Source organism: Canis lupus, chromosome 22, assembly GCF_048164855.1.
Source record: "Canis lupus baileyi chromosome 22, mCanLup2.hap1, whole genome shotgun sequence".
In the NCBI taxonomy this organism is placed as follows: domain Eukaryota; kingdom Metazoa; phylum Chordata; class Mammalia; order Carnivora; family Canidae; genus Canis; species Canis lupus.
In genome coordinates this window covers 4,021,911-4,032,649 of record NC_132859.1, presented here as the reverse complement: position 1 = coordinate 4,032,649, position 10,739 = coordinate 4,021,911, and the positions used below count along the sequence as shown (strand labels likewise).

At 34.6% G+C, this 10,739-nt stretch overlaps 1 long non-coding RNA gene across 1 annotated transcript in view; it reads right to left on the bottom strand.

Moving 5' to 3' along the window:
• Positions 1 to 8,001: 8,001 nt before the first annotated feature.
• Positions 8,002 to 10,739, bottom strand: part of LOC140613804 (uncharacterized) — a 77,080-nt gene continuing 74,342 nt past the window's right edge. Inside the window, exon 3 of the long non-coding RNA XR_012014692.1 lies at positions 8,002 to 8,100. This is a non-coding gene — a long non-coding RNA (uncharacterized lncRNA). The remainder of the gene's footprint in view (positions 8,101 to 10,739) is intronic.

The window sequence follows — 10,739 nt, the reverse complement described above, 5'->3', positions numbered from 1 at the left end:
TGCCAAGGCACATTTAGGTTGTTTCCACCTCTTGGCTGTCATGAATGTTGCTTCAATGAACATGGAAGTGCAGATGTCTCTTCAAAATGGCTAACAGCAATGTATTGTAAATAATGAACACATTGGATCCTAAGGAGTAAGAAAAATGGGATTGGGATATAGAAATAAAAGACAAAAAAGAAAAAGAATTTACTTCATTTGGGTTTTCAAATATATTTGCATAGAGTTGAGTAAATCATTCTCCAATGATTTTCATGATTTATGATTTTCTCATATCTTGGCTATTTCTCTCCAAGTTTCATTTTGAATATTTTTTGCTTTGGCACTTTGCTTTCTTGACTAGATTGTAGTAGGTAATCTATTTTATTGCTCTATTTAAATCCATTTAAAACAATGGATTTATTTACAAATTCACTGTTTTACTTCTTTTACTCATTAAATTAAAAAAATTTATTATTGTTTTTTAACTTCTTGGATTGCATAATTAATTAATTCCATTTGTTTTTGCATAGCAATGGGAATGCTTGAAAAAATATACATAATAAAATTATTTTTTAAAATCTATACTTTGTGATAGCTAAGTCTCAGGTTTTAGTTTGGAGTGAGAACAGAAGTATTAGTCTGTATGTACTGGAACCAGATGATATTTTCCAATTGTGAATATTTTGCTGTCTATGGGAGAATAATTCTAGAGTAAAGTAGCGTCTTCTCTTTGAAGCTCAAATTAATATTGTTCCTTAATTTCCAACCTATGGATATGTTTATTTTATTGAATGACCACCAAATTAAATTCTTATTCTGATTTCAACAAGAAGCCCTACTAATCACAATAGGATTTATCTGCTGATTGAAAACAAATAGCTTTCTATTTTGGGTTTTGACTGTTTCCTTGGGCTTTTCCTGGCTGTGGTGAACACTAGAGTCTTCTTCAATGCCTCCTCATTGAATGGGCAACAGATATGCATAGAATGAGCAGCACAGGAGAGGAGATGAAGGAGAATGTAGAGATTCATATTACTTTCATTATTATCATTTAAAAAATTATATGCAATTTGGGCTGTTTTTCACTTAGATCTAAAATTATTTGAAAGAGTTTTCATTTTAATTTCCAGATGGGAGAACTTAAAAAAATATTTTCTACATACTTCTAATAGAATTATATTGGATGAGAGACAAATGACCCACATTATTTATAAATTTTGGAATGAATTTAGATTTTCTTGGCTGTATAATATTTAGTTCATTTTTGTGAAAGATCCATGGGCACTTAAAAAGAAGATATATTCTCTGTTTTAAGATATAGCACTTGATAGACTTTTTGTATAACTCTGCTCTAGATTACAGTGTTCAAAGATAAACTGAGGTGTAATAAAATTTTTAAAACTTTTATTTTACCAAAAATTGATTGAATTGAGTAGCCCTTGACTAGAAGTGGTTAGAAGTACTTAACTGAGAGGAGCCAGGGGAACTACTCACAGGGAGACGGTGTGGAAGCAAAGAAAGGAAATGATCCACTCATTATAGCTTAAGCCTAGTTGGCTTTTAGTAACTGGCTGTCCTTAGGTTTCCATTTCCAAACCTGGAGGCATTTACAGGTTTAGATTTTGATTTGCTTATGTAGGCCACCATGGCACTAGAGCCACCTCCACCTAATGGCCTCCTCATGTGATTAGTTTAACAATGGAGACATGTGTTTGCTTTTGTCTTCTTCCCATCACCTTCCGTACGAAACTTACTGATTTGGACACCTTCATTAAAGATGGAGTTTTGTTCACTACTTTCCATTCTCCTTTTTTGCGGGGAGAGGTGTTTAGATTTTTTGGAGAGTTGAGTAGAAAAACGTTTTCACTATAATCTTTGTTTGGAAATCCCCCTAATAAATGTTTTAAAGTAAAATGTGATGATAATAATGATAATGAAGCCCAAATTAAATATATGGAACTCAAGAATTCATTTGCTTCAAGTGAAAACAGAGAACCTATGTTGCACCTATGATTGTTATTAAAAAGTCTTGAAAATATCTCAGAAGACTCCTCCAATTCTCTCTTTACACTAAAATTTTATTGTCTTGAAGATTCTGATTCTTGGAATCTTCTTAGAGGATTGTTAAATTGAGGACTAATGTCTTATTCATTCATTCATTCATTCATTCATTCATTCATTCATGTTTATAGCATTTGGTTATAATGGGATTTGACCAAATAAAAAAACCCAACATTGGCATTTTATAAATACTTAAAATATAATATTCATGTAAATATTATAGTCAAGTTTCTTACATAAAACCAGTTGGTAAAAGAACTGATTAATCTCGAATATAAAAATGGATTTTGGGATGCTTGGGTGGCTCAGTGGTTGAGCGTCTGCCTTCAGCCAAGGGTGTGATCCTGGAGTTCCAGGATCAAGTCTCACATTGGGCTCCCTGCGTGGAGCCTGCTTCTCCCTCGGCCTGTGTCTGCCTCTCTCTTTGTCTCATGAATAAATAAATATTTTTAAAAAATTGATTTTAACATATATTGGTAATGGGTAAACAGTTATATAAATAATAATTATGAAAGAGCAAAGAAAAACCTGCATGATGATTTCTCTTCTTTTAGAATCACCTGCTAGGAAAGACTTCAGATTGTATTGTTTCACTCATAAGAGTAAGCATTCAGTATTTGTCTTATTGAGGTGAACTAAACTGCCTTTGTAAACAAACGAAAAATAGTGAAGAAATAAAGATGAAGGTGGAGTCATAGCATTCCATTATTTTAGGTCAGGTTCTCAACCTCTGAAAAAAAAAAATTGGATGTCCTGAACATGGCTTGATGTTGAGTTTGAGTCTTTGAAATATTCCAAATAAAAGGCTCTTAAAGAAACTGGGTATGAAAAAGTCTGAGAAAGAAACATATTTAGGGTTTTGATGGTAAAAGTGATAATAGCTTGCATTTATTGATTGGATAATGCTTTACTTCCAAATGCTTTACTTATGATAGCCGTCTGAACATTTGTAGGGTTTTCATAAGGAAGTGAGATTAGATTTATTCTTTGATTCTCCATCTGAGGAAATTAAGACCACACTGTGGAAATTAGAAACAGGCAGATTTAAAGTGAGTATATGAATTTTAAAAAGAACCCACCAGAACTCTTTAAAATTGAAATGACGCTCTCCCAAAGTAGTGAGGTTACATGTCATGGGAAGTGTCCAAAAAAGCATCCAGGCCTGGGACATTTTAGAGATATTTCATAATTTTAATTGAAGGTAAGATTGAGTGACATAGAAAGCCTATCCCAGTTCTGAAAATCTGTGATTCTAGGACCTATTTGTCGGATCTCTTTAAAGAAAGTAATGCATTTTTAGAAATAAAAATACAAACTTTCGACATTAAGATGTAAGTTGTCAGTAAATTTAGACTTATCCTAGAAGATTTTGAGATACACATTAAAGTAGTAAATTGCAGGCTAGTTAGTATTTGATTAATAAAACCAACAAAACATACTTGTCTCTAAAACATTAGCCCCAGAAGACAGGTTTACTCTACTGTTAACATAGCCAATAACCAACATCCAGATCCAGTTAATTTGTTGAAAAGACAACAAGCATGCTATGAGACTGTGAAATATTCTTTTTATAGTTCCACTTATCCACAATTAAATACATGCAATATATTAATCTAGCTCTTTAGATTTTCTCTTCCTCCTTCCCTCTCTCTCTCTCTCTCTCAGTCTCTGTTTCTGTCTCTCTCTTCTTGTTTCTCATGTAGTTCTTCCAAACACAGAATTTTCTCTTAGGAACTTGTGGAAACAGAAATGGCATAGAGGCAAAATATAACTAGAACTTTTTGTTTTCTCAGAAGGAATACAGAAATGGACTCGGTAGCTTTTATTACAGTCTGGCATCCTTAAATGATGATGCATCTTGGTGCTTTTCTCTACATTACTTTTAATATTTTTATTTGCAAAGTACTTTATAGTTTACTGAGCAATTTCACCTACATGGTGATCGTCTTTACTCTTCCTATAGTGTAGTTGATTTAAAAAATATTTACCAAAGTTCATTATCATTTGCCTTTTGCATATAACAGACCTTTGACATTTACAGTAGCTATATTTCCAAATTTTCAGTGTATACAAGAAATTACTATGGCATATAATTTCCCTTACAGATTTTTTTCTTTTTTTCTAATCAAGAATGATCTCTTTTTGGGAAGCCTATGACTCTCTGCATTTTAGTCACCGTCATGAATATTTGACTGTCAGAGAACATTTTAAATTAAGAACAATGTTTCTGTGATTACAAATAAATTTCAGCAAGATTTGTAGAGTTTGAGATGCTGGGTGTTCAACTAGATTTACTCACTAGCTAAATGCCACGCTCTTACACAAAAGACTTGTCATGCACAAATTAGGCAGAACTATTGATAAATTAATACATGGCATGAACCTTTTGGATGCTTATAAATACTCAACATGATGAATGTTGCATGCCCCAGCTACGTGTCAAAGAAAGAATTGACTTCCAGTTGCTGGGAACTGCTTTCATGTTTGAAGTGTTTATCCGAAGTCGGTGTTGACAGGAACATCATATTTTATGGAGCTTTAGAGATTTTGATAACACGGAAAATATTCCTTGTGCAGTTAGCAGAATAAAGAACTGGTTTCTTCCTTAACTCTGGTTCTGAGAACATGCGTTTTATGGCTACAATAGTAGCTGGGTTGTGAGTAATTTTTGAAGGAGACTCTAGAGGTTTGTCTGTGCTTTGGAAGTATGGCTTGAGTGCTTTAGAATCTAATGAAGTAAGTGTTTTTCTGAAGCTATCAATATCCCTCGTGTAGTGAAATTTTTTTGCAAACCAAGATTTCATTTAAGAATAATCAGACATAGCACATTGGAGGCATAGTAGGTTTTGTGGTAAAAATCTCAAATAACTGATGACTTTCTACAAAGAGATCGATTCCCGAGAGGTACTGAAACTTTGTAATCTAAGTAAATAGATAAATCAGTTTCCACCATTTAAACTTGAGTTTGACACAAATCCCTAGATGTGCTATGTGCAATTTGTATCTAAGCCTAAATGTCATAGAATCATGACTCATACTTCTTACCTATCCAGAGTTACTGGTTGTAATTTTTTTTTCGTAAGTCTAGAGAGCAACTATAACCTAGATGATGGGTACAGCCTTTTCAGTTTTACCAATAAATTGTTCAAGAACTAAATTGGTATCATGATATTTTCAAGCTAGTTTTCACAAAGGCTCTTTAAAGACTGTTAAGATTTTCGTAGCATTTTGCTATTACAGAGTTGTGATGGGTGACTCAAAGTTAAAAATAAATTTGGTCTAGTGCATTAAGCACTATTTTTTGGTAATTATCTAAATTGGATGTCAGTCCATATCATTATATATAAAAGTCTAAAACACAGAATGAATATATTTTAATAGTAGACAGTATTATTATACCCAGAAAAGAGGTATAGGGTCCCTGCAATAGCCCGATGAATTAAAAAAAAAAAGCATATTATTTTTCCTTGGAAGAGCTTAAATTAGCAATCTGCTATTATAATCAAAGAATTATAGAGCTGAAAAGGACCTTTTGGATCATTAATCAATGCCTTAGTTTGGAGAGTTGGAAACTGAGGCTCAGAGAGGCAAGTGACTCACCCAAGGTCAGAAGCTAGCTAATGGTAGAGCTGGCTCTGATACTAAGTCCATCAAGAATTAAATAATGTTTTAATTTCTTTGGCAGCGTTTTTAAGACTATGAAATTTCCCAGTTCTGCTAGGCCAATGGAAACTGCTTCAGAAATGACTTTCTGGTGCTCTAAGTCTTTTCTTCTTCTTCTTCTTCCAGTCCTAGTGTCTGTCCACCTTCATTTCCTTGCCTCCACTCCTCCCAGCATCTCTAATAGATTTTTCTGCAGGCCCAGATCCACCTGATTTTCTGGCTAGATCTGAATGAGGTAAGATGTGTAAAGTTGTGCTATTTATCTTCTGCCTCCAGCTAGGGACACTTTGGCTTAAACCACCATCCCGAAGCTGTTTGTTTTTAGAAGATATCATTTGAGATCTTATTTTCTATATAAAGTAAAAATTAATGAATGAAATGAATAATCCTTCATTAATTCATTTATTCAACAATCACTTATTGAAAAATTACTGTAGGCCAGACATTGTGCTAGGAAGTGGAGATACAAAAAGGAATAATCCATGATGCATGTCTTCAAGAACTTGGTAGTCTAGTTACAGGGGTTATAATGTTGTATGTGTCTCCTGGAGGCACAGGTGAGGCTCACTTGATGAATTATTTCCCTCCTACTAGGAAGCCTCGAATGTCTCACAGTTCACACAAAATATTCCATACCCATTATTATTATTATTTTTTAATTTAACAAACACACAGCACTTACCCATGTGCCAGGCACTATTCCAGGAACTTCTCAATTGGTAATTCATTTAGTCTTCAGTCAACCCTAAGAGGTAGGTTCTATGGTTATTCCCACTTAAAGATGAGGAAATAGGCACAGAGAAATTAAGCAGATTGCCTAAGCCCACAGAGCTAGTAAGTGGTGAAATTAGGATTTGAACCCAGGTAGCCTGTGTGCTTAACCACTGCATTAAGAACATAGACTAAATGAAGAGGGAGCACTGATGAATTCTTTTTAGTAATAAAAGGGAGTGGAGAACAGAAGGACATTAGAACGTCTGGAAATTAGTTTAAGAAAAATTTCAGAGATTGAAAAGGGTGTTATGAGAACTTTTGAAGATTTGATGTGCTGGTCTGTTTGCCTACAGTAAATCATTAAAAAGCTAGTTGGATAAAGGCCTGGCATGCTTATTTTGAGATTCAACAGAAAACAGCCTGGAAAATGCCATCAGATTTTCATTTAAACCTCCTCCCTTTCCTTGGTGAGTATCAGCATTATCCACTCAGCCTCCCCAACCAGAACCAACAGTCTACCGTAATTGGGCACTCATTGAATTCAACTGGGGCGACCTTTTACAAACCCTGGTAGGTGGGTCAGGGTCTGGACCAATGAAACCAGAATCTCTGAGGTGGGAATTTCTTTTTCTAAGCTTCCCAGGCAATTCTAATGTGCAGCTATGTTTGGAAACCAATAGCTTCAAGTGCTTCTCGAACTTTAGCATTGGAATCCCCTAGAGGCCTTATTAAACATGGATGATGGGACCCCATATCCAGAGTTTCTGGTTTAGTTTCCGGAGTGAGGTCAGAGAATTTCTAGTTCTACAAAGTTCCTAGGAGATGCTTATGCTTCTGTTCCAGGTACCGTTTTAAGAACCACTGGCTTTACGCTTCTCTTATTCCATAACCCCCTTTCTGATCACTCCCAAAGTCTCCTGAATAATACTACCTTCCAAAGATCTTCACATCCAGCTTTCCTCTCCATTCTCTTTGTCCTAATTCTCCCCTCTTAAAATAGCTTTCTCCCAGTGTTCCTGTTTTCAGTCTCACCCGCTCCAATTCATCTCCACATTGCTGCCGGTGTAATCTTTCTAAAAATATGTATATTATGTGACCATGACTCTACAGGTTCAAATTATCTGAAGTGTGAAATCCAGTGACTCTTTTATAGTCAGCCATATTTCTACTACTTATTCTATCTTCTAGCCAACTTTCCTGACCCCCCAGGAAAATCTTAGCGCCTCTTTTCTTGTACAGCATTGATTCTGGACCACTGTCATACTGTTCATTACGTCATACAGTGATTATTTAGATAAAAGTCTTCCCTTCTTCACTGTGTACTGTAGGTGGGGACAGTATTGCATGTGATTCATCATTGTATACCAAGGAGTTAAAACAGTGCTTGGGGAAAGCAAGAGTCTGATAAATATCTGCTGAATTAGTGGGTTGCATTTGTAAACTAATTTACTCCAAGTTTCTCCTATACTTTTTGGACAATTCTTCAGGAAGGCTTTGAGTAAACAGAAATTTACACTTGATCATCGCCAATGTAATTATCACTGTGGTGGTGTTTTCTTTTTCTTTTTTTCAAGTTTATTTATTTTTAGTAATCTGTACACCCAACTTGGAGGTCAATCACGTCCCATTCCTCCGACTGAGCCAGCCCCTGTAGTGATGTTTTTTGATACAGGCTGCCTTCTGAAAGAAATTGAGAGCTTTTGAAATCTTCACCATCTAAAAAAATTAACATTTTTTTTCCCCAGAATGGAATGTCGTAAGTCATTGTATAAATATAATTTAAAATATTTAGGTTTTGGTTTTGTTTATTACAGTCAGATATGTGCAGATATTTTTGTATGTGCATAGCAAAATAAATTATGGCCTTTCAGTAATGGGATGTATTTATGATATTAAGTATACCATGTAAAACATTATCCTACAACTTTGGCAGTGAAATTTTATTCTGTTTATATAAATTGTGAGAAATTGACACCTTCTCAAATTGACATTAGAAGGAATATAATGATGTATATTTTTAAGAGCTCTACTTAAAACTCTAAATTGTGAGATCTGACTAAAATTAATCATAATTACATATACTCTACATCTTTGAGTAGAAATTTAAGGGTTTTTTTGCATGTTGATTTATATTTTATTCAAGTAATTTTCCAAGTTTTATGTGTACCAGAATCAACCAGAGAACTTTATAATAATTCACAAGTTGCTCCACACCCAAACACAACATATCAAAATCTCTTGGGAGTGGCGCACCTATCTATAACAGGTTCTCAGAGTGATTTTGATGCCTACAAAAAAAATTAAAATTGTAAACTTTTCAACTACTCCTAAAGGGGACTTATTCCCTGTAGTTTTTCAACACTTAAAAGAGAGGTAACTGTTTACTAGATCTTTGTTGCAATCTCCTCTGTATTATTGAATAATAATAAAAACCATACAGAAAGATAGGTTATCACTCTACTCTGGAATGAGATTGAAGAAGGCTGTTTGCTCAGATGTGAAGCCAAATGACACCTTTGACTATCATAATCTCAAGAAAATCAGCCACCAACAGGATGGTGGTCATTATAAAGACCAAATTTTGAAAATCTTTTTAATTAGTTTCTTGCTACTAAACTATTCCAGAGTCAGTCTAAATCTAGGTTCCCATACTTCAGGATCAGTAAATAAATTAATATTTAAGTTAATTTGTGACAGAAAGGTACATTTCTCTCTTCTTAAATACATGGATCATATTGAGATCAAAATGTTGGCTCAATATGTTCCTCTCTGTCAATACATAAATAATCCTTATAAACAAGTTTAGTGTAAAAGCCAAAAGGATAGTACTTGATTCAGTGTTCCTTTGGAGGTAGATTTTACACTGTTACAATCAAATCATACACATATATTTACAGGTGATAAAAAGAGAAAGTACGTGAGTGTCTAATTAATGCTTTGCTTTGCAATGCAAAAGACTAAGGCATGGGGGGCCACCTGGGTGGCTCAATGCTTGAGCATCTGCCTTTGGCTCAGGTTGTGATCTCAGGGTCTTGGGATCGAGTCTCACATCAGGATCCCCAGAGGGAGCCTGCTTGTCCCTCTGCCTATGTCTCTGCCTCTCTCTCTGTGTGTCTTTCATGAATAAATAAATAAAATCTTAAAAAAATAAAAGACTATGGCATGGGTAGAAATTTAGCTGTGATTTAGGATGTAACTGAAATTTATAAAGGGCAATGCTACTCTATCTGAATCTTAGTTCATGTAAAATTACATACTAGGCTTAAAAAAAAAGTTTCCTTCTTTCTCCATATAGTAGGATGTTGTTTTTTTACTACCCAGCATTTGTTCTCCTACCTGTGGTGAAACACTCCAATATTCCTTTTTTGAGGCATCACCTCTCTCTTGTGTGCAGTGATGATGCTTCTGGCATAATCTCAATTTACTCCATTTCCAAGAAGATTTTACTTTGTCTTTATAGTAGTGCTAATTTTGGATGCTTCCCAGGTCAAATATATAATAATGATGATGATAACCACTATTTATTGGACAACTCTGATTTGCAAACCATTGTAGATATTTTGGTATGTAACTCTCAAGAATAAAGACTACTTTTAAAAAGAGAGAGAGAGAGATTATTTATTTTAGAGAGAGAGAAAAAGAGTGAGAGAGAGCACAAGTGGGAGGGGCAGAGGGAGAGGGAGAGAGAATCTCAAGAGATTCCACACTGAGTGTGGAGCCGATATCGGGGCTCCATTTCATGACCCTGAGATTGTAACCCAAGCTAAAACCAAGACTCAGAGCCCAACTGACTTCACCACCCAGGTGCCCCTAAAGACTGATTTTTAAAACATAATCCCAGTAGTATTATCACATATAAAATAAGAAATATTAATAAGAAGTTTATTATATCAAGTACATAGACTGGATTTATGTTTTTCCAATTGCCTAATACTTTTTCTCCCCACCCCTACTTTTTCTTTCTTTTTAACAGATTGTTTAATCAGTGCCCAAATAAGATCTATGTATTTAGATTAGTTGCTATATCTCTTAAGTGTTTCTTGATCCATAGATTCTCCGTAAATGTCTTTTTTCTGTCCTTAAAGTCTACTTGTTGAAGAAACACATCATTTTTCTTGTAGATCTTCTTCATAGACTGGATTTTGTATATCAGATTGTCTCATATGCTCTTGATTAACAAGTTTCTCTGTCCTCTGTGAATTGATAGTTATTTAAAGGTTTGGTAAGATTCAGGTTCACCTTTATTCCCCCTAAATACCGCATAGTTGATGTGTATTTCCACCAGGCGATGCATAGTATCTGGGTGTCTCGCTTTTTGT